Raw genomic sequence first — 24,623 nt, 5'->3', positions numbered from 1 at the left:
TCGTTGTCACTGTTATCTGTTGCTGTTGCAAAAAATGAAATGTTGTTAAGTTTTCTAGTCTTGTTCGGTTAATCATAGTCATAGATGTGGTAATTCCTGAGGAACAATCCGTTTTAGTCCAAAATCTTGTTCCGGTTGTGTAGCTGAGAACTGTAATTACTCGTAGTATTCAAAGTCTGCTATCCGTTTTGGTTTAGGGTTTCTTCGGAGTCCATAAGCGCTCTCGTCTTTTCGTGTTTGACTATAAATGGGTGGTAGGGTCTGGCTGCGATTGGCTGTTGCTTTCATGAATTGTATTTAAGGTTTCCACTCATCTAAATCCTGATTTATTACTGTCATCATTGGTTGATTTTCCATTATAGGTAAATCATAGTATTGATACTCTCCATCAAGATTTATTATTATTTCTGGAAGTTGAAAGCATACTTTTGCATTTCCTGGCAATTCTACATCTTCCGGCGTCATACCTTCTGGTGAGTGTGAATCAAAACTGTTTGTTATGTTCATATGGAGTTGTCTTGTCCAGTATCTCAGTACTATCTGGGTTTATTTTGTCTTGTTTATTATATGTTTTTTTCTGGTGAGTTTAATTTGAGAATGATGTCTGTGTGTTCCCCTCTAATCAGTGATCCAAAGTGTGGCTTGAGCATGTTGAGGTACCGTAATGGCTAGTTAGTCTGAGTGATTGAATGGTTGCGTGGGTGTCTGCCCGCTTTTAAAACATAACTTTCACGTACAGCTTTCATTGTTTTACTAGGTAAATCAAACATGCTGACTTGACTTTGTATTAAAATAAAGATTGTTCAACTAACTTTGAAAGCAACGAAGGCTTTTCTACAGCGGTTCAATATCGGTCTCGCAAATGACTTAAAGGTTGACTTGCAACAAAATTCACATTACAGTTATTTGGTATCAACAGATTCACCATGTCTTACTATGTTGTGCTGTAGGTGCACAATAAGTGGAAATGTGATTACAAGCTCTTAAAAGCTCAAAAACGAACAGTTGATCGCAGCCATCACGAGACCGCTGTAGATAGGAATCAGTATGTTTTTCTTTTCTGACATAGTCAATCTATTTGGTTATTGTTTTGACACGTGATGTTCTCATGGGAATTGAAAGGACAATAAAAGGCTTAATATAAAACTTCTCGTAGCGCTAGTTTATGATAAAGACTTGGGAGTTTTACAGAAAAGCCTGTATCAAATATAGATGCTCGCTACTTTAAAGTTTTGTTTTTGCTTGGTCTAATCGTCTAGCCGTAATCTGATCATGTGACCCATACTTCTTGCCAAACAGCGCGAATAATCACTGTAGCATTTTGTGACCTTCACAGGTGGCCAACAGGCTCGTGTTTATCAGAGGATGATATGCACTCCTTCGAACCTAGGTTAAAAAGTTAAATGAATTTTATAGTGGGATTTGAGATATCTGTGCCTAAAATGAGAGCATTACAATGGTGATAAAACAGACCCAAAAGGACAATAGACATGGTTTTATTAAACATGTGAAGTAAATTTGTGAAAATATTTTGACGAATGAGGTTGAATGAAAGTGTAAACAGAAATCATATCGTTCAATTACGTCCCATTTGAGCTGTTATGGAGAGGGATTCGAATCTACGGCAGTTTAGTGATGGCGGCTATTAACAGTTCGTTTTTGAGCATTTAGGAGCTTTTAATCACATTTCAATCTAATTTGCACCCACAACACAGCAGAGTAAGACATGGTGAATCTGTTGATACCAAACAACTGTAATGTGAATTTTGTTGCAAGTCAACTTTTAATCGACACAACAAGCTCCGTCCATAAACATGTGATGGTATCATGGCTTTTTAGGAACTGAAGTTGGAGATGTTTAGTCCGATCTAGAATGATAGAGATGGGTGTCTTAAAACCCATTATTATCTAAATTAAGCCTTCAAAATAATCTCAGTATTTTATGAAAAAGGAATTAGCTATTTAACATTGCTCGTAGCTTGTTACATGATGTTTAATTGGCTGAACGCTGAGAAAAATAGGCTCAAAAAAGCACGATTTTGTAACAAGCGGGCTTTCTTATCGCATTGTTTAGCGTTATTTCCATGATATATGACTTTTGCAGTTTTTAGTTTGTCGTAATAGATCGTTAAATGTGTCGACAAAAAGTCTAATAGGATAGCTGCGCTATTGTTCATATATACAAAGTCGAACGATTGGTAAAAGTGTTACAACGTCAGTCTACCAGTCCTAATGTCACGAGTTGGTGTATCGTCAAAAGTTTTCTTTATCCTATGACGCCTGAACAGTGATGGACGACGAACAGGTAGAACTGCTTTTTACAGTGAAAAGATTTTGTTGCTTTGCCTTTGTTGATTGTCTTGGAGCGTCTACTGTATTCAGTTTGTTTAGAATTTCAACTCAATGGGACGGCAATTTTTACTATAACGCTTTCCAATCTAATTATGAATGTGTCAACTATCCTGCTATGACTAGTTAATTTTTTATGCAGTTTCGATATCAATACAAGTCTGCATTAAAATTGTGATTTATTAGAATAGAATGTTCAGATTTTGTTATAGTTTTTTGCATTAAAAAGCTGACGTATTTTCCTATTTGACTGTAATGTTTTCTTAGCTATCATCTCTTCAGTGCACTGTCAAAATCAAAGACATGACATGAAACTCCGTACAGAACTTCATGTATGTCAAGTTTGAGAAAAGTGATATGCTTTAAAATAGGTTATATCACAATGAAACTTTGCTAGACACTGCATAAATATGTTTCAAAATATTTATTAGATCGAGGGATACAGCAAAATCAGTACAGAAACTTCATTCGGACAATTATCAGAGTTATCACATCTTACCAGACAGTATTGACAGCACAATCATCAGAGTTTTCACATCTTACCAGACATTATTGACAGCACAATTATCAGAGTTATCACATCTTACCAGACCTTATTGACACTACAAGATTAAAAATAGTAAATTTCACTTGAACCTATTCTCAGATTGACAATGAAATACATTTAGGCAAAGACATTCATCACAAATCACACTCAGTATGCCTGGGTACTATGTCTGCGCTATGTCCACTTCCATGTCATGATTACTATCATGATCTTCTTGTGGTGTTGAGTCTTTTGGTCCATGGTCAGTTAGTACCAAACTAGCTACATCTTCCCTGAATGCGTTGATAAATGTAAGGAATCATTGTATTTAGTGTTTCCTGTATGCAACTTGTTTAATAATACCTTTACAATTACTACTCCCAGTTCCATGAGCAGGGTTGTTATTCCTACCTCATGAAAACAAATACCGGAGTCATTTGATGGCGGAATATTCATATACACAAAATAAATCATTAACCAAACTGAAACTGACAATAAGTTTTACGATCACTTTCACTTGATTGATTAGCTGTTGCATCGTCATGGAAACGATGATATAAATTTATTTTGGTCGGCTGAATTATCGTATTTTTACTAACTACTTGGACTTTTACTCACCTTGTTCTTGTAAATGCTCATCAAAGGTGTAGGGATCTTTATATTTATCATCATCTAAGTAAGTTTCATCACCAGAGCTAATAGCAATGCTATAAGCATTTAAAAAACGACTTTTCATAATTACCGATAGCAAACAAAATGGCCGCAAATTGCTCACGGCGTAGTTGTTTTTTTAAAATGAGAATAAAATGGCATAGTGCCCAACAGACATTTAGAATCTAAGGCAATCTATTCCTAAAATGTCTACACATCAAATAAATCTTCTTTGTTTCCTATGAAGTTACTGGACAGCCAATAGACTATGTCCAAACCACACCCACATGGAATCCCGAATATTCCCGGATCAGGGTAAAGGGAGCATAACTACTTCCCGGAGTATCCGGGATCAGATGCGACATTCTCAGTATTCAATTACATTCGACAGGATCAATCTCTGCAAACACTTTCTAATAAAATCTGAGAAAATTTTGTGCAAGTTCATCGCAGATTTTTAACACTGATGGAAAGGAGTTGTCTTCTAGAGCTGTGTCATGAGTTGACAACTTCTGCTGAATCAAACCTTGTTAGAATTTTCACATGTTCTTTTGTTTGTAGACCAGAGCCGCATGTGAGAAGGCCGGTGCACTTTCAGTGATTACTACAGCCTATGTACCTGTTGACACTTGTCAGCTGTCGGCGTTGGCAGGGTCGTGCAGAGATAACTGGAGATCATGGGCAATATAGACACGTTATATGTAGTATTTATATACTGAGGTTGTGAAAGGAATGAGAATAGATTCCAGTGCAAAAAGTGATTGAGATGAGAACTGTTTAGTATTGTAAACAATCCAACCTTTACTGTAATAGGAGTTGTCTATGTCTGTCTGTTCGAAGCCACGCTAAGAACAATAGAAGAACAAAATTTCTCACACGCCATTCAAAACCAGATATTCAGCTTCTCAACTAAGCTTACTACCGTATGTGCCACTCGACCACTTGGTTGCATTCTAGAATAATTGTACACATACTTATTACACGTGACAACCTCTCATATTGCACATGACTGCTGGAGTACTAGATTGTGATCATCACTTCATACCTGTTTCTGATTTGGCAGCCAGTTCTCAAGAAAATTATGATTTATATTTATTCGCCCTTCCAGTATGCATTTGTCTTGTATATATTACTTACCTTGTTATTTGTTTAGACTGGTTTATGCATTGAGAATGGAAGAACAGACTATATATTTGAGAGTAACTACGATTAGGAAGTTTAGATAAAATATAGCTTCATGTGGGGTTTGAACTTGTGACATCCTGTCTGGTTGACCAATACCGTAACTTGTCTTGTTGAAGGCTGGAAAATGTTTTTTAATAATGCTCTTAGTGTGGCTAGAAACAGATGGACTCAGCTCTTGTTTTGCCTCTGTGATTAAGTCTTCGGTGCGTACCACTGATGTCTGTAATCCAGTTTCTTGTCACTATTGTGTTGAGAGGGCTGTTACTCTTTTATTCCTTTTAGTATTAACATCAGCTATTGTCGTGTTCAAGTTTGCAGTGTTATGCGTTTCTATTGGCTTCTATTTTATTTTGTATTAGCTTATGATTTTTAGAATAAAACTAGTATAGCCTCAGATGCATTACTATATCAGTCTCAAATGATTTAAAGATAAGTTGGGTAGAATTTGTGACATTATTTTTCTTTTAAGGCTGTGTAAACATATGAGTAGTCAATGCTGATGATGCTAAAAATATATTGTATATTTATCACTTTAATAGGAAGCACAGTTATATACTTGATTTTGGTAGAAGTCCAGGGCAGTTCTTTCTCTTCTGAGTGTTTTAACTGCTATCAGGTTTTGTCGATTTGTCAAAACATCCTGGCACTCAGACCAACTAGAAGAACAAACAAAATCTCACAGGATTGAAGAATATCTTTACTTTCTGATGTAATCTACTAGTTTGATATGATCACATCTTTGAGGATCAGAGGTTTTAGAGTTTTAGATAATTCCCAGAGAGAACTGGATTAGCACTCCACCGCCTTTACCACTTGGCCACCTTATCTTCTGATAGTCACACATGTTTTTTATACCATTTTTAATGTCAGCTATTATTAATACAACAAAAGGTTGGCTTTCAAAAGTATCAACAAGGATGGGATTCGAACCCACGCTCCCAGAGGGAAATGGATTAGCAGTCCATCGCCTTAACCACTCGACCACCTTATCTGATGATATTAAAAATTGTTTTTTTATATTATTCTAATGTGAGTTATTATTAATACAAAAATAAAAGGTTGGCGTTCAAAATTATCAACAGGGATTGGATTCGAACCCACCCTCCCAGAAGGATATGGATTAGGTCCATCGCCTTAACCACTCGACCACCTTATCTGATGATAGTCAAACATGTGTTTTATATCATTTTTAAAGTCAGCTATTATTAATACTACATTAATGTTGGCTTTCAAAAGTATCGACAAGGATGGGATTCGAACCCACGCTCCCAGAGGGAAATGGATTAGCAGTCCATCGCCTTAACCACTCGGCCACCTTATCTGCTGATATTAAAAATTGTTTTTTTATATTACTCTAATGTGAGTTATTATTAATACAAAAATAAAAGGTTGGCATTCAAAATTATCGACAGGGATGGGATTCGAACCCACCCTCCCAGAGAGAAATGGATTAGCAGTCCATTAATTCGAGAGCCGTATTGGCTCATTGGTCAAGAGTGTCTGGTCTGTGAACAACAGTTTGCAGTTCGAGATCACAAGCTAAACAACTAAATTAAGGATATATGGCAAATAGAGAGCTCCTGTGGTCTAGCATACTTGACCTACAAACAACAGATTGTTTACTCAAAAACTAAATTTTTACAGTCAAGAGTATCTGACCTGTGAAAAACAGGTTGTAGTTCGGTGTTACTAATTCAAAGTCGGAGGACCTTTTGACCTCAGAAATGTGGTAGGAAATACATCCTATCACATCTCGCCGTAGCTGTAAAAAAGATCTACCAGTACATGGTGGTAAAAGGCAGTTTGGTAGACACAGTTTTTTATTTTGTAGGAAGCTGGTTCCAATAGCTATAACTTTGGTTAGCTCGTTATTTCTGTAGTTTGCCAAACCCAAATACAACCATAAAACCACAGGCTAATTTGCCAAATTAAACATGGCCAATAGTGAATGCCCGTGGCTTTCTGGTCTATCACATTTGACACACAAACAACAAATTGTGATGTCAGAAAGCCACTGCTGATATCAGAAATGGTAAATTTACTGGGCATGTCTCTATTATTGGATGTTTTCTTGCTACTGAACTAATGCATTTTTAGCCAATCAGGTTCAATTGCTCTTACGGAGGAACTTACACTGGATTTTATTAAGTTTTATCAGAAATTTACAGTATTTTCTAACATTTGTAATTGTTTATTTTATGTTTTTTTCTGATCTGATTGCGAGAAAGTTTCAAGATGTGAATCAACAAAACATGATCCCAGTTATAATGTTAGGAATATAAAGGTATACAAAATGACATCACTAGTTGCTGTCACTGCTACAGTTGATGTCAGCTGTTGGGTTCAAATTACTGCATTATGCGTTACTATCCTGTCGGTCTTTTTGCAACTACTTTATAAACATCAAGATCAAACTTGAGCATGATCTGAGTATTTTCGTGGCCATAGTTTTTGTCGATTTTAGGTTAGGTCACCTCAGATGTCAACAACAATGTTGGTACTTTTCAGAGTATCTGTGTTCGAATCCCGTGTGGTGCATTATTTTTTTCTTAAAATTCTTAGCATTGCTTCCGAGTTCTAGACTCTTCATATTATAGCATAGACTGTTTAAAAGCTGAGGATTTTGATACGGCTTCCAAAGACTATGTAATGATGGGTAGACAACTCCTTGTTTGCTCGTCATTCCTTATATTAAGAGAGCAGCGGACTCCTAATCTCAATTTTTTGTAATAATTATAAATAATTTTAGATACATACTAAACAAATTAATTTAAAACCTTTACCATAATAAGATATGTTTTTTCCTTCTGTCTGAAACTACCCTTTGAGGCAAAGAAAAAGGAATAATTTCAAATGGGTTCCAACTCATAATTTCCATCATGGCAGACTGACACTACCACCTGCAGCCAACGATCCCCTTGCTGTCATTTAGATTAATTGTACACTCACTTATTACAATTTCTCACAGCTCAGCAGACTGCTAGAGTACTAGTAAAATGAAATTAACACACAATGAAATAATAGTTGTTAACTACACACAAATCAATAATGATGAAAACCTGAAAGGTGTGAGACCTACTTCTCATTGTTACTCCCCAACTAACAATTTTACGTTCCCAGAACGTTCCAGGGAGGTTCCGAAAAGTCCCAGAAACGTTACATCGTAACGTTGTCACAAGATTATTTGTAGACACATTTTCAACGTTCCAGCAACGTTGTGGGAAAAACATTGCTGTAACGTAACTCTCAAAACGTTCCATCAATGTTGTGGGAATTACTTTGCTGGAACATATTTCCCATAATGTCCCTACAACGTTGTGGGAAATACGTTGCTGGGACGTATTTCCCACAACGTCCCAGCAACGTTGTGGGAATTACGTTGCTGGAATGTTAGCAAATGATCCTGCATAACATTCCCACAATATTGGGAGAACATTGCGTAATATTCCACGAACATTTCTTACATAATATTGTCTCAAGGCTATTAGTTAACATCCCAGGAAGGTTACGCATAGAACATTGGTGGGACATTGATGCGTAGGGATTTCCATCTTTATTATACAATATTCCTAGCTACTGAGCATGGCTTTCAATGCCGCGGTAACCTCGTTGAGCTAAAACGAAATATAATTATAAGGGCATGCAAGTTGATGGGCAATGGCTTCGCTCTACTAACGAATTGATTCACATACGCGTCGGCTTGTCAGACGACACGTAGCGTTAATCAATCGGTACATAGACTATCACCAAATATCTGACACATCATGTATATGTGGCGACTTGGTCAGTTGCGAAGAGTTCATTTTCTCGCGTTTTACATTGACCCGTTTAGCGGATGGACAGAGCTAATGGACCCTAGTCATTTTTGCGATATGTCTAATGAAGTGCGAAAATAGAAATTTATAGTGACTTTTTATTTCATTTACATAAATCATTCAAATTTATCATTATTTTCTTTTCATTGTTTTGTTTGTTTTTATATCTGTAATGAAAAATCTATAACATTTTTAATTTGTTTCATTTTAAATAATTTTTTGTTATGAAAGGGGGACAACTTCTAAAAAATGAATCATGCATTATTGTACCATTCTAGCTAGAACGTTAGAACGAGGAAAAGGTTTGCTAACGTTATTATAACGTTGTTACAAAACATTGTTATCGAATGTCCCAGCAATGTTACAGGATTGCTACTTTGAAATGTCTGGGTATAAGCATTCACATAATATTGTCTTCTAATATATTCGGAACAGTATGGCATTTCACCATTATGGAACATTCAGCAGATGATCTGGTGCAAAATTCCTGCGACATGGGGAGAATGTTACAGAACATTCCACAAGCATGCCTTTCATGATGTTGCCTCAAAGATATTAGCTAACATTCCAGGAACGTTTCCGTGCAGAACATTAGTGGGGTGTAACTGTGTAGACAATTTCTAACATTTTGATGTTTCACAGAATGTTCCTCTAATGAATTGCGTACAATGTTACTATAATGTACCGAGCATAACCGTCGACAATATTCTTTACTTAAGCTATACAACATTCCACCAACATTACGTCTCCGAAGCAACCTAATTTTTCTATAATGTGCCATGCTTAACCTTCACACAACATCTCTTCTCAAGGCTGACGGCCATTCAACAAATATTGCACCTTAGATATATACGAAGACTTTTACTAGATTATTCTTAAAATAATCTTTGTGAGCATCTCAATAGTTAGGGCATGGTTCCGAAGCTGTATATTTTGGTACAAACAGTTGCATGATATAATAACAAAAAATAATATGAAACACAATAAAAATATAGCTATAAAATGACTAAACTCTATATATATATTGTCATCATCAAAACATGGCAGAAAAATACCACAACCTTTACACCAGAATAAATTATATATCAATGATACACAGAGACAAACAAGCAAAGCTATGATCATATTTGTGAATAACGCTACAGTCCATCAAATGCTTTACCACATTAGACTAAAGTTTTTCCAGCTCGTCCGTCCTTGGATTGTGGTGGCGAAGGCTGTTCTTTCATCCAACAATTCAGATTACAGTACAATCCTTTAAGCCCTGAAATGTGAAGAAGCATTTATATTAGCAGATGAGAACTGCTAAAAAGTACAGAATACAAACAAAGCAAATATGAGTATAAACTAAATATGGCAACAACCTGTTAACAAAGTAATAATGAACATCGAGGTTGATCTGCCACATCACAGTGTCACTTGCTAGATACATGAAATAGTACCAGCAATACTTTTCTTTTCACTATTTGTGGGCACTCTATAATAAGGTAATATTGTCCACTCATTCAAGTTTTTGGAATCGCGATTCCTCATAATAGGCACAGGTGGATACAAGAGTGCACAACCACCATATTTTCAAAATCATCCTAATCAGCTTTTTATTTAATGGCTTCATAACTGAGCTTCCTATAAGGCTGCAACTTCATATTGGCATATTATGAAAAATGCACAAGCATATCATATTTAGGGTTGCGCAAATAGTAAGTTTCTTCAGAAGCAACGAATGTCCTAGTCGCATTGTTCTTATGCTGAATTATCATTTTAATAATTTGAAATTTAAAAAAGAGTTGTTGTAGAATAGCAATGCGGTAAATTAATTAGTAAATCTCATGTAGCAAAAAACACGAACTTGGACATATCCATTAAAAAATAATAACAAACTGTAAGCTAACAACTCCGCATTAGTCGAGTTATTTACTTGGAGGTTAACCTTTCTGATGAGACGCTATATGTGCAAACAGCTATATACGCAGGTAAATGAGAAGCACTGCTAATGCTATTGCAGATTGTTCCAAAGCTTTAAGAAACGCCGTGCTGATATTTAATGAAAAATTAAACGATAAGATTTTGTAAGTTTTAGTTGATCTAGAAGTATGCGAGCAGCCTGCCTTTTCAATTTCCTTTATAAGCTTGTTTGAATTAGCGCGTACACTCTTTTAAAAATACATAGTCAATCGGCTATTGTTGCCTCTTACATATTGTCAAATTCTTCAATCATACCTATCTTATATCACAATCAAATAGCTGAAAATCATGTCATAAAAAGAGAAAAAGAAATTACATCGCACTACTCGCTCTAAGTTGACATTTTGGTAAAAGGCAGCACGATTCTCAACCTAACATGCTTATCACAAGTTATACATAATCTAACACAATGCAAACTTTCAAGAGTTGCTTTCTTAATTATGTACACGTGCACACAACTCTTAGATTTCCATATTTTCTCTGCTTAAAATTCTGATGTGCTAGGTAGTTAGTGTTGAAATGTGCTTCCAATCTGCCAAAAAAATCTACGTTTTGTACTACAGCATTTCTAAATTTGAAACTAATTTTTCCAACTTTCAATAACAAAAATCACAGTTAAAGGGAGAGTAACTATAGATCTATCGTAAATTCAAGAGTACAAGTCGAGATCTGAAGTTTGGTTCGAAAATCCTGGTTTTGACATGTACATACCGTGACCTCTTCCATGGCCCAAATCTTTTATTCGCTAATAGTTCAATCGGGATCAGAGGCGGGCAATGCGTAGCTGAAGAAATGGCATTCAAAACACCATCAGTAAGGACGCCTTTTTTGGCGCCGTCGGGAATACTACAATTAACAAAAGCCTGAGAGTAACATGTTATAGTGAAGATCACAGAGAACAAAAAACAAGCACTTAACCAACGTACTGGTTCACCTCAATACAAGAACAAAACCGCTACCTCGGATAATAGGTATTCAACAGAGTAGCAATGCCGCAAGACAGATTTCTGTCAGAAATCGTGATTCATGTACAAGAAAAAGATGTGAATGCCCAATAGTGGATGTGTCAAATGGATTACTGAGGTGTGGCCTTGTAGGCAGATACTACAAAAACCAACATCAAATTCAAAACATATCACGTAATTCCAGAAGAGAATCCTAGTGATGACATTTCGAATTGTGAATAATGGGGACCTGGTGTTCCAATCAGCTCACATTGAGTAGGATTACTGGTATTTCACTATTTTATAAATAAATTCCTATATGTGATATCATGTAATTTTGATTTGCAACGGTTTTTTGAAGTTGAATTTTACTAGAAATCGTGCCATGAATTACGTTACCGTCATATTTTTGTGCAGATACCGCAGCAATACTATTTAACCCTCTCACCCCTGATGCCAACTATTTCGGGAGAAGTTGTTCACACTTGGGCCTGAAGCCAACACTTTCGGGACACTTTCTGAGTAGCTTTATTGATACTCCTTTTGTGTGTATCGTTTTTTTATAGCTTTATTTCGAAAGATAACAGTCTGAGGATTGTTTTGATACCAGAAATGTGGTTGGATAAAAGCATTTTACTAGGCAAATCCTGTGATAGATTTCAAACTTCAACTCTGGAGGTCGCCATATTGAATGCGTTTGCCGAAAGACAACGGCTAAATCTACAATCTAACGTAATAATTAGTTCAGGTGAAGAATTTAGCAGTGACAGTGATCTACAACAACACTATGACCGTTTATTAGTAGCACAAAGTGGGTTTCAATTGTACAACGTCAAAATTACTAAATTGTTATAACTTTTAAGTTTTTCGAAGAAAAAAATTTCATTTGACAAATCTTTTCACAATTTTAGTTGATAAAAACGATACATTATATTAGTTTTGTACTCCAGTTGTTTGCATCTCGTGTTTATTATCATAACTGCAATAAATGTTGTCCTTATAGAATGTAAATATGATATATAGACCTTATATACCAATTGATTGAACAATGGAACGGAAACTACATTATGCCATAATATTGCGTATAGGCTCATAGTTTCAGTTCTATTGGTTAGAACTCCAAATTTTTTTTGCAACTTGATGATAACACCTTTTCTTGTCATCCTAATATGTTACTGAAGTGTTATCAACCAAAAAGCTGACTGGTAGTAGCAGCCAAACTTAGACTTTTCGATTTCCAAAAAATGTATCGATTTGAATCTTATCAATAACATCCAATATAAATTAACCTAATGTGTATATATTAGTATCAAAATGTAGCTAAGAATGTTACCAACAAATTACAAAAAACTATTTTCATTTATTTTAAACGCAGCTTTATTTATGCTCAATCTAACACACCTCACTTTATTAAATATTGAGTGTGAAAAATTAATTAGGCCAGGGGGGCACTCAACTGGAAAATAATTAGGGCTGAAAGGGTTAAATTCATGAAAGAAACGAAGTCACTGTTGGGATTCAAACACAAATGCTCTATGGTAACATCTTCCAGCGCAGCGAGCTGGAAGCTTGTAGGTGTAGCATAAATACACACTGGTCAGTGTGCGAGGCGACATTGCAATAGAAGGACTGGTCTTATGTACTGAATACTATATGGTATGTTTATCGAATTTGATTAGGTTGTCACGACGTTAAGGGCTTAGCGCACAAATCAACAAACTTTCCATGTAGCTGACTTAAAGCATATTGATAACATATTAGTAAGCCTACAACATGTATAATAAAAACACAGACATGGAAAATTTGCAATGGTGATGGAAAAATGCAAGAAATATGTCTAGATCTCACCTGTCCCACATTTATTGATACCGATTCAATTGGTTATGGAGAATTTACTGTTGAGCCGAACCGGTGTATGGTTGGCAAATTGACCATAGTAGTGGTGATTGACTAGATAGCGATTAGACGATTAGATGCAAGGATAATGGCCAGATCTTGTGAGATTCATTCTAAAAAATCGCAAACAAACCACATTAGAGATCTTGCAAACAACAAATCGATAAACTATCTATATGGTAAGAATCTAATGATTATGGACTTGGACTGAGATTGAACCGATAACCTTGTAGTTGCAAACCCTAAATCTGGCCACTAAAAACTGCTGGTTGGTCACTACTAATATTGCTCAACATTTTCCAACTGAATAACAAGTTTAGTAGCTCAGTGACTAACAAACATGTCTTTACTCATTTGATATATGCGTATAGATCTTCATCTTTATGAAATTTTGGTGACAAAAATAATGGCAAAGAAAGAATTCTTCAAATTAAGGAAATGGCGTTCAAACTTGTATCAGAGTTTGTCACATCAGAGTTGTCTTCTCTATTTTATGGCAGTCAAAAACTATTAATGATTCACCATTACTCCGTTTGTACACAACACACAGTCACTCGCAATGAGATTTATTATCAACAATGCCTCTGAAGTAGGTAATGAAATCAAAAGATATATGCTACTACTCAGTAACATGCTTTACCCATTTTTCTACGCATATATGGCTTCAAAGCCATTTCAATTCTATTAGCAAAAGCTCGCTCAACCAGCAAAAGTGTTTTTATCAGTTATTAAGACATTCGATAACATCGCTGTGATACGTGAAAAAAATCATATTAAAAGTTGTACTTCTCTTAAAGCACAGAGGTACAGTTAAAGAACGAAAGCAATATGTAACCCTTTTAGTGCCATAGGCCTACTCTTTTTAATGAATTTCTGTTTACAGAAGCGTGACATTTTAAAGACAAATTATATCCATTCTATGACTCGCAAATGCTTTTCAAGCTGTTTTCCAACGTCAAACACATCCAAGAACGATAATCCACTGCAGTTTACCACCATGGAGTGCAATTATTTAGAAACACAGTCTTTAACACTCGGTTTTATTTACGGAGAAAAACTTGAATTTGTACCAATGCAAAAAACTTTACTCACCAGCAATAACGATCGCAAAGAGCGTCAATATCATTTATTACTATATTGTGAATTTTATTGCAAGTATTGCAGATGAGTTAAGCATCGTTAACCCATTAATTAAACTACAACAACAGGAAAAATAAATCAGTATGGCGGATATTTCCTCCTCCTAGTTTTGCCTTGTCCGATATTTTCAGGCATAATACTATGTAAATGCATACCTTCGAAATCTTTCGAAGGAGTACGATGCGGATTTTTAGCTTTCCCACGCATCGAACTTCATAAATTCCGAAAAGTTTTAACTAAATTCTACGTATATGCCCACAAACAATCTCGGTTGATATTTTGGTTCATTATACAGTAATACAAAAACGCTTTTAATCTCTTTGTAAAGATTTAATAGACGTAAACTGAAAAAACGTCGTAAAACCACGGTTATGGAAGACCAAGCGAGTCATACTTAACGCCGAATACCTGCTAGTTCCCATCAGAAAAGTCGTGCGCCCTAGGCATGCGGTATATACGGTAGAAATATCCCATCAGAAAAGTCTTCGGTCCGCTCTAACTTTTCTGATGGGATATTTCTACCGTATATACCGCATGCCTAGGGCGCACGACTTTTCTGATGGGAACTAGCTTTTACCTTGGAGATTCAGACAAGTTGGTGATTTTTTCTGAAACTACCGATGTGGTTACCGCTGCCTATACTCATGATTTTGTGTTAAAACTGCTAAAAGAGTTCTGAATAAATATTGCCGAGTGATTTATTCACTACTAATGGACGTGATTTGACGCTATTTGGTAAGAAACCTCAAATTGTTGATTAGTTACAAAACTGCCTTACACAAAGCCACTGCACACTCGCAGACCTGCAAAAATGGTGCCCGAAGGGTTGAAATCAACTTGATATCGAATAATGAATACCATATTTGCCTTGTGGTGACCGATTTAACTCATGCACTACTATAAGCCCTTCTGTGGGGCTTACAGACAATTTAAATCAGACGGAAGCCCCTCACTGGAGCTTTTTTATATTATGTGGTTTGGTTCTCTTTTTGTAGCTACAAGTGAATGGATTCAAATTTTCTTGGTTCAAATGCTTAGTATGGAGACTATTGTAGTGTGTGCTCATGTGAAACTGACAGTAAAGGATTCTTATAAGTATTATATATATAGCATTTGTATTCATTTCATGTGAAACGTTAATTGCGGATGATTCCCAACATCTATAAGCACAAAAGCTCTGAAACGCGCTCGTAGAGAGCATACGAATTTCATCGCATCTGACGGAGACTTGCCTTGTTTGGTCTGACCCATTTTGTGAGCAGCTGTTTGAATGGCTTTTGTTGATACAAATTAATTATGTTCAACCTAAAATGAATTACATAGTAAATAAGTTGAAGACTCTTTTATGAGAAAGAGATTTTGAGGTGATTTTTTTGTGAGCAGTACATCATGTTTATGTTACATAACTATTTATTGTACTGACTGAAAAGAAAAACGAAGTTGCAAGTTGTCAGTCAAGACTCAATAAACATTTTTTATTTACAGCATGAAACTTTGTTGAGTCCAAAAATAATCCATCAGACAACAAGCAAAGCAACCTTTTCACTTCTAACATTCCTTGCAAAAAAACATAATTTTCAGTGATTTGTCTGCTAATATGTTACACAATTCTAAGAAAATTTACCTTTGCCAAAATTATTTAAGCATTGCCAAGGGGAAGTAACTTTATGCGGATCCATGGTCTATTCTAGCAGATACATGTAGACTAATTATTATGACATGACCATGTAGTAACTTTAATTTTTAATTTCTGTAATTTATCTAATTGTGATTTTTACAATTTGATATAAATAAGATAATCTCTCTTCGAGTTAAATTCAACAACAAGATTGCATAAAGGTTTGGAAATTTTTTTGAAGGTGCATCCCCCTTTTTCTTATTTTGTAAAGAGCAAATCTGACAATACAACAATCATTTCAACGGGTATGTGAACTAACTGTTTGATATAGCCGTGTAATTGCCTTCAAGCTGTATAAATCATCTATGTGAGAATTTTCTGCAAGTTGACAGGCTCGGTTACGATGGTTGTTTCTTGTGTCATTACTGACCAATGCCCCAGATGGGCGCAAACTATTTTGTAATTGCAAAAGGAAGATTTGTTTAGTAAATTGACAATGTCATATAAGCAAGCTAATAACAATAACTGAACACTTCATTGTTTTGTTAATTATTTGTAATATCTACTGTGACAAGCAACGACAAAAACTGAGCCAAAGGTTTCAAAAGAACAGTGAATATCACACTGTATTATTTAACACTGTTTACGAAAACCTACAATAGGTGTTCTCGTCATTTCATGAACAAAAAATAAGATTGTTATATATGACCTATTGTTAAAGGTTGACTTGCAACGAAATCCACATTACAGTTATTCGATATCAAAAGATTCACCATGTCTTATTCTGTTGTGTTGTAGGTGCAAATTATATGGGAATGTGATTAAAAGCTTTTAAAAGCTAAAAAACCAACAGTTAATCGCAGCCACATGAGACCACCGTAGTTTGAATTCTCTTTCCAAAGCGGCTCAAATGGGACGTAGTTGTTACAGGATGGTTTCTGTTTACACTTTCATGCAACCTCATTCGTCGAAATATTTTCACAAATATATTTCATACATTCAATAAAACTAGGTCTATTGTTCTTACGCGTCTATTTTATCGTCATTGTAAAGCAGTCACTTTTAGCTCTGATATATTATAACTTACCGTAAAAAGTCGTTAAACTTTCTATCCTTAGTTCGAAGGCGTACATATCATGGTCTGATAATCATGACGAGCCTGTTGGTCACATGTGATATTCGAAAATTGCTGCAAAAATTATTTGCGAAGTATTGGGTCACATGATCAGATTACGACTTGACGATTAGATCTAGCCAAAACAAAATTGAAAGTAGCGAGCATCTATATTTGATATGGGGTCTTCGGTAAAACCCGAAGTGTTTGTCATAAACTAGTGCTACGATAGGTTTTATATGGAGCTTTTTATTGGCCTTTCAATTCACATGAGAACATCACGTAACAAGACAATAACCAAACTGTCAGAACTACGTCAGAGAAATAAACAGATTCCAATTTACGGCGGCTTTTCGTTTTTGAGCTTTCAAGAGCTTGTAATCACAATTTATTGCAGCTTCAGTGGTAGTGTCTGCCTTTGAATTTTGAGCTAATATAATCGTGCATTGTGGTGCCATTTTGTGAAGCGACCAGCATTTGTAATCTCTAGTTACACACCCCATGAATACTTGTCATTGTGAAACAAAGGAACTCATCATGTTATTCAACTTCTATATTAGTATTTATGCATCCTGTCTTAAGAGTATTATACACCTCTTACATAACCACTCATCCCCTTTTATTTACCCATTTCTGATGTGATTAGGAAACAGCTTTCTGGACTCTTGCTAGCTAGCCGGGGCATGGCTCTCGTGGTGGATATGGAGAGAGAGCCTGGGACACATAGCGAAAAAAAGGTAAGATAACTTCTGCAAAACGAGCGACATATGTTACATATCACACTCAGACTGATACTAATGGAAGCGTGTCGTTAGATTCGTATCTCACGATGTATTAGATGTGGCGCGTTTAAAAGCCTATTGTCACGGTAACGTGACTTGATCTAGTAAAAAGCGCTATTTTTTTGATAGGCTGGGTGGTTACGAAATACCTCGTTTGATAATAAAACGATAGGAACCATAGGCCACTATTTTCTTGCGTTTTCACGTTAGCAGTTTCATTTCCTATACTGATAAAAATGAAGCGATTCAAAAGTTACTATCAAAGCTAGGCATAGTCACACTGAGACCAAAACAGTCTCAAGCTTTACAACATATTATCGCAGGTCTTGACCAATTTGTAGTTCTTCCTACTGGCTTCGGAAAGAGTATTTGCTTTCAGATGGCACCGTTTTGCAGTGGTAGATCCGAGTTGTTCATAATAACTGTCGCGAATAATAATACTCGTGAGTAAAATAAAACTGAGATTACTTTTTACTAGATAAACTTTTCTTTACTAGCAGCGTGCAATTCATTTTTGTTGTTCTATTGCTATTCGTTTGCTATGTTTGTGTTGTTATTGTGAATTTTTTTATTCAATTGATTCAATTTTTTATTATAATTAAATCAAAACATAATGAATTGAACATATGAAATAATATAACTGTCGTTATTGATTTATTATGCAACCAACATTTCATACTTACTAACCAGCATTTGTTTGCTGCCAATTCAGATTAAAAATAATACATATTACTCGCGTAGATCATAAATAAGACCGTCACATGATACTCCTTCGGAAATAACGATTGTGATATTAGCGACTTCAGAAGTCGGCTTTTAGAGTTGTCTTCTCCGCGTGTTGCGATGTGTCCCAGGCTCTCTCTCCCAATCCCCACGAGAGCCATGCCCAGGCTACTTGCTAGCCTTACTGCCTAGGAAGCTTTGCAGCGCCCAATCGTCTGTGATCTACGGATGTGACGATTGCCTGACTGATTAGGCAAACATATATAAGCCTGTGTAGATCAGAAACAATTCGAACTCCATATTTTACTCACGCTCTACGTATCACTCTGCTCTTGTATCACTCTTTATATTTTTAGACTTGCGCAATGAGCATCGGCCATTGACTTGATTAGCCTTCATATATTTTATGTTTTTGCAATTGAAAGTTTGAATTTTTAATAAATATATTCTGTTTTAAAGTTTTTTAACTAAAACAAACCAGTCTAATTTTTGACATTAAATCTACACCTAAAATACAGTCCTTTATAAATTGACAAATCAAAAACCAACTACTTGAACCACCAATCCAGCACTTATAGTTAATAATCCTTTAAACAGAGGGTCATTACAATTTCTATGTCATCAGTCAACTATTCAATTGACAAGTTCATTACTGAAGCAGCATGTTTGTGGTGGTTGTAGATAGTAGTTTGTGATTTTGCTGCCAGCAACTTTCTAACAGCAAATTGTTTCCAGCAAAACTGTTGAAAATCTGAGTGTATTGATTTTAACTATATACATTGTATAATAACCGCAAGTACATCACTAACTTCCATACTATACTCCACACAAGTTGCTTGTAAAACTGTGTATCTCATAACTGAATATTGTAAGATGGCAGATCTCTTCATGAGTGTTTCTATTGTATTCTCAAAAATCTGGTTAATCATTGATTGGCTTGGTTTGCTGAGCATTAGTATATTTGTCAGACTTATTATTGTTGGCATAGGCCTGAAATCCTCAATTGCTTTATTTGTTTTCTCTATAAAACATGTTATAATGGAACTCAAATATATACATAACAACCCAAAGGTAGACAAATGTGTTTTATTTTATAATTCTAAAAGTATAGCACTATGATTCTTCGTCTTAACTTATTAGTATGCTGGACTTGGTAGATGGCATCGAAATCTGCAAGCAAACACATTAACAATCAAATATTTTACAGAATAGGAGAATGTGTTCTAAAAATGGTAACTACCCTTGTTGCTAAGCTCGCACCTATTTTTTGGATCAGCTTTAAAATGGCTTTTTTGCTAGAAAAACAGCAATACTGTTTCTAGTACTTTTTGATTCAACTTAACTAGCCCATGTTAATTACATTTACTGTGACTAGCATGCTCACTTATCACCACTTGCGACTCTACTACATGCCATTCAGCCACCTAAATGCTGAGTATTATTTAATGTCATACGGCAACCAGCTTTATGGATGCAAAGCTTTTATGTGAATTTAATAATATTTTTAAAATTAATTGCTATTAAATCTAAGTGGTAGGTACAATGGCTGGTTTGGAAAATTTTGGCACAGTATTCCGATGTCACTCATGAAAAGATCCTGAGACCTACCGAAATTTATTAAAAATAGCATTCTTTGCAATTGTGTTATGCAATTAAAACTTGATTTTAATGACACAGATGGCTCCTGCCTCTACTTCTCTCATCTAAACCAAGAAAGAGTCATGTAGAAGGTGACGATGACTTCCATGATGATTTGGAATCAAGCGAACAGCTGGAAATCGAACTGTCAAGGTCTGGCTCGAACATAGTGGAGTGCATCGGTAGGTAAATATGACCAATATATCCAGGTTTTCTACAAAACAAAATATCTGGCACACATTGCAGCCTTGCTGCATATGCTAAACTGCATGGCTGCTCATATTGTGGCGCATAATTTGGGTATATAAATGTCTTTTGGTATTAGCTACTTTCACTTATTGTTAGTGTATAAAGCAGATATACAGAAAGCAGAGTGTTTTGAAATAATACTGCAGCAGATCAGCGATATGTAGTTAAATTTATTTTATGGTTGATACATATGCTTTTTATAATAATATTAGCATATGATATTTATTTAGCAGGTTATGAGGTACAGAGCTTAAAACTCAACTGCAATGACTGCACCAGCTTTATAGCCTCCTGTCCAGGTTTACGCATCAGGGGATGATGCGATACTAATCAGTGTAAAAGATAGAGGTGGTCTGTTTACACCTCATCCTGTCATCACAAAGATATGTCTAGGCTCAGAACTGAGCATACAGCAGGGTGTCGACTTACAAGGAATCACTGCAGACATACACAAGCTGGTGGTCACTAAAACTCTTTCATCGGTTTTACAAAGCAATTTGCATCAGGGATTTCCATGCTCGTTCCACTGCACAGCGCAACGTTAGTTAAAATATCACCTCCAGATATTTCAGGATTATAATTCATCAGGAGGCTACAAAGGTAGCAGCTAACAAGGGAATCTCAGATCAAGGCTCAGCCGACTGGTCGTCTTTAGTCATGTGTAGCCTTTCACAGTATGTCTAGAAAAGTGTACCATTTGTCGTTTGTTTTCTACGAGTTTGCTGATGCTGTTTGCATAACACCCAAGACCCAACATTTATATTCATGGCAGACTGCAATCAGCGTACGATGTACCAGTGTGTATGCATTTGAAATCAGTTTGTACACCTAGCTATCTGACATGTTAGCCCATAGCATATGGCAACATTGATAATTTTGCAATATCTTTTGGAATACATGTGCATCAATATACACTTTGACTCGCACTTTTTATATGAAATATTCAACTTTATGTTTATAAATTTGCAGGGTAGGAAATACATAGTGTATAAGCGTTGTATCTAAAATTTGAAACAAATATTTTGTGTGCTTTAGTAGTTATATCGAATCACATGTAGCAACAAAAATGTCTCTTGATTCTTTCAGTGTAAACAATGATGACTCACTTGCCTGACCAGCTGCAAGTGAACAAAGCATTGCCCTTCTGTCACAAAGCATGCGGTTATTTATGTAGGACATCACGGCTTTGCATTGCCCAGTCTCCTATAGCTAATAGGCTCGTAAATGTCACCTTCAAGAAAGGGTAGTGAGCTTCAGCCAGCGCATTGGCATTTAAAATACACCAAAGGTCAAGCTGAGAATTAAACATGAGTAGCAGTACGCAGACCAACACACACAGGCACACATACATATTGAGCTATCCCTGCTACTTCACTCTGTATGGGGTATAAGTGGTAACATCACTTATGAGTTCAATATAGTGTCAGGGTCAGTCATGTAGTAGGACACTCCCCTGGTCATGAATATAATCTCCAACATATCTATGGCAAAACAGTCTTCAGCCATTTTGCAGCTGTTTAACTATGTGAATACAATTGTGAGAACTTTGCAAATTTTATGCAATTCAAGTTAGTTTATTTTTATCCTACAAAGTTCTGATCAGACATCAGCTGTAATCAGCAATTTGGATTTAAATGCTCTCTGTTGTGTCCTTATGAGGCTTACAGCGAACCCGTGGTTTTATAGGACTATTTTGACTATTAGGACTAAAAATGGCTTGACACAGCTGGAACAAACATTAACTGAACCAAAATGAATCGAACAATATTGGAGCATGAGCGTTTAATTAATCTAGCAAAAGGGCTACCCAAATATTGCAGCAGTAATATTAGGTGCTCAAAATTAGCCAGTTCAACCTTCTTAGGAGGGTTTTTGACATACACTATTTTCCCATGATGGGCAGTGCTTCGGAGTTGCGCCCTTTCCGAATCATGGAAACGGCGTCTTCGCACTGAAATCACTGCGCACTGATCAGTGCGAAGTCTGTGCAAATTTGCAACAAGGAAACAGCAACTGCGCAGTGGCTGCACATATCTCCCATGCCATGAAAACGGATTCTTCGAGGGCCATGAAATAGTACAAAAGCTATCCTGCTAATCTTGTTTTTTTCTAATCTGATTTTCTTTCACCTATATTTAATTATGGTCTGCGCTCACAAGGATGAGGTGATTACTTTCCCAGACTTTGTTATCGATGCCAACACCTTTCGAGAAACAGGAGGCACGTCCTAAATAACGTTTAAATAATATATTGCTTAAAAAATTCTTATTAAAAATATATTACTTTGCAAAAATTGTGTTAAGTTTTGTAAAACATTGTGATTGTGTATTGTAAATAAAAGTATAATGATGACAGAAGCATAAAAAGACCTTTTCTGATGTTCGGTATCCATGATCGATTCAATTTCTCCATCAGGCGATTCGATTTATACAATGTCTCTTCTCTGGCTAATTTGCTGAAAACCGCTGCGCAGCATGGTAACGTGTGAATCCCTTCGACTTCGGAGGGGGCTGCATCGCAGTACTGCGCACCATGGAAACATAGTTATAGTCCTTTTAACATTGCCCTAACAATAGACCGATCTTTAAACAGAGCAGCTCGTTTATTGTGAACGATATTTGCAATAAGGTTTCCTTTTATACATTTGGAAAATTTGCAGGTATTTTATAACCATAAAACAGCTAAAGATTTTTGCTTAGATTTTAAAATAACCTATCTAAAGTTTTTTTTTAATTCTGCAACTGAATAAAGCATTGTTGCAGAAAACAGTGATATCTTGTAGAGAAGTTGTTTTCATTGCATGAAGCAAGACTAAAGCTGAATAAGGATACTTCATTAATAATAATTTTGTTTGTGTTTTAAAGAGCATTGTTAAATATTAAAATGGTTTTCTATTCTGTGCTAAAGTTTTGAATGCAAACAATAAAATAGAAAGAACTTAAATGACAACATAGGTGAAACAAATGCAGGCCTCGATTGAGTAAAATGTTGGTGTATTGTACCTAAGTTCACTTGAAATGTAGAAAAGAGTAAATTGAATGTAATAAAATCCTGCAAAAGTGCTCTCAACTTCAATGAGGAATTAGTACGAGTGACTGCGCGTTACAATCAGAGAATATGAATAATTAGGCATTGTGCTATGTACACACTGTACTCTGCAATCGAGCGTTTCAATAAACACTTGCTGATGTGGATTTAACACCAGGCTTGACCTCATAGGTCAAATACTAGCCTAATTAATGACTCAATAAATAGCCAAGCAGTCTTGTCCCAGCTAACTTAGCAGCAATGATTCGGAAGGTTGGCACATTGAGACTGCTGAAATGGAAATAAAAATGACTGAATCGTGAAAATGTTTTTAATGTGATTGTCATCGATATTCTAATGCACATTAATAACACTAGTGCTGTTTCCATAATTGGCAAGAACAATGGATTCGATAATGTTTTGTAGATCGCAAAACTCGCTTAGCTTGCGGATTTATGCCGTTTCTATGACGCAGATAACTTGTGGATTGGCTCAGTTTGCAAATTATGAGCGTCATGGAAACGCAGCTATTGTCTGTTAATTCTCTAGCATGTTGAACTCTTCTCTAGTTGAGCTCTAGAGAAGAGTGAATTAATCACATCCTTCAAATAGCACTACAGTAGACGGTCTCACTGTCAAAGACTGTTACACAGGCTGAGGATGTCTGACTGCTAACACGAGCTCAGTCCGTTGACTATCTTTGCGTTGACTATCTATGCCATCTCACCGTGCGGCGCATGGGCCATCATCCTAACCATAATGTTTTGGAATGTTGCATATATGTTACAGCCATTCTGAAAATAGAAATACACACAAATTTTTATTAATCATTTTGATACTTATTGTGGCTACAACATATAATGGCACTGTTTTGAAGCTGTCTTCCATTATAGTTGCAGCTGTGTCAAAGGTTGGCTTGCAATAAAATTCACATTACAGTTATTTGGTATTAAAAGATTCACCTTGTCTTACTCTGTTATGTTGTAGGTGCAAAATATGTG

At 35.8% G+C, this 24,623-nt stretch overlaps 2 long non-coding RNA genes, 2 other non-coding genes and 1 pseudogene across 4 annotated transcripts; 2 read left to right on the top strand and 3 right to left on the bottom strand.

Annotated features, from left to right (window-relative positions):
- Window positions 1-4,216, top strand: part of LOC137398769 (ATP-binding cassette sub-family F member 1-like) — a 40,337-nt pseudogene extending 36,121 nt beyond the window's left edge.
- Window positions 4,217-5,620: 1,404 nt separating this feature from the next.
- On the bottom strand, window positions 5,621-5,702 carry Trnas-gcu (transfer RNA serine (anticodon GCU)). Its single transcript has one exon. It is a non-coding gene; the product is annotated as a tRNA-Ser (tRNA).
- A 248-nt stretch (window positions 5,703-5,950) lies between these two features.
- Window positions 5,951-6,032, bottom strand: Trnas-gcu (transfer RNA serine (anticodon GCU)). The gene has a single exon. It is a non-coding gene; the product is annotated as a tRNA-Ser (tRNA).
- A 3,405-nt stretch (window positions 6,033-9,437) lies between these two features.
- On the bottom strand, window positions 9,438-13,408 carry LOC137398738 (uncharacterized). Its single transcript, XR_010979013.1, has 3 exons — window positions 13,284-13,408; window positions 11,203-11,337; window positions 9,438-9,790 (listed from the first exon to the last, which is right to left on the bottom strand). It is a non-coding gene; the product is annotated as an uncharacterized lncRNA (long non-coding RNA).
- A 1,645-nt stretch (window positions 13,409-15,053) lies between these two features.
- On the top strand, window positions 15,054-21,515 carry LOC137398727 (uncharacterized). The gene is made up of 4 exons (XR_010979008.1): window positions 15,054-15,206; window positions 17,850-17,940; window positions 20,386-20,528; window positions 20,826-21,515. It is a non-coding gene; the product is annotated as an uncharacterized lncRNA (long non-coding RNA).
- The last annotated feature ends 3,108 nt before the right edge of the window (window positions 21,516-24,623 follow it).

The sequence above is a fragment of the Watersipora subatra genome, chromosome 6, assembly GCF_963576615.1.
Source record: "Watersipora subatra chromosome 6, tzWatSuba1.1, whole genome shotgun sequence".
Classification (NCBI taxonomy): Eukaryota; Metazoa; Bryozoa; class Gymnolaemata; order Cheilostomatida; family Watersiporidae; genus Watersipora; species Watersipora subatra.
The sequence above is the reverse complement of the archived record's forward strand: the minus strand, read 5'-3'. Positions and strand labels throughout refer to the sequence as shown.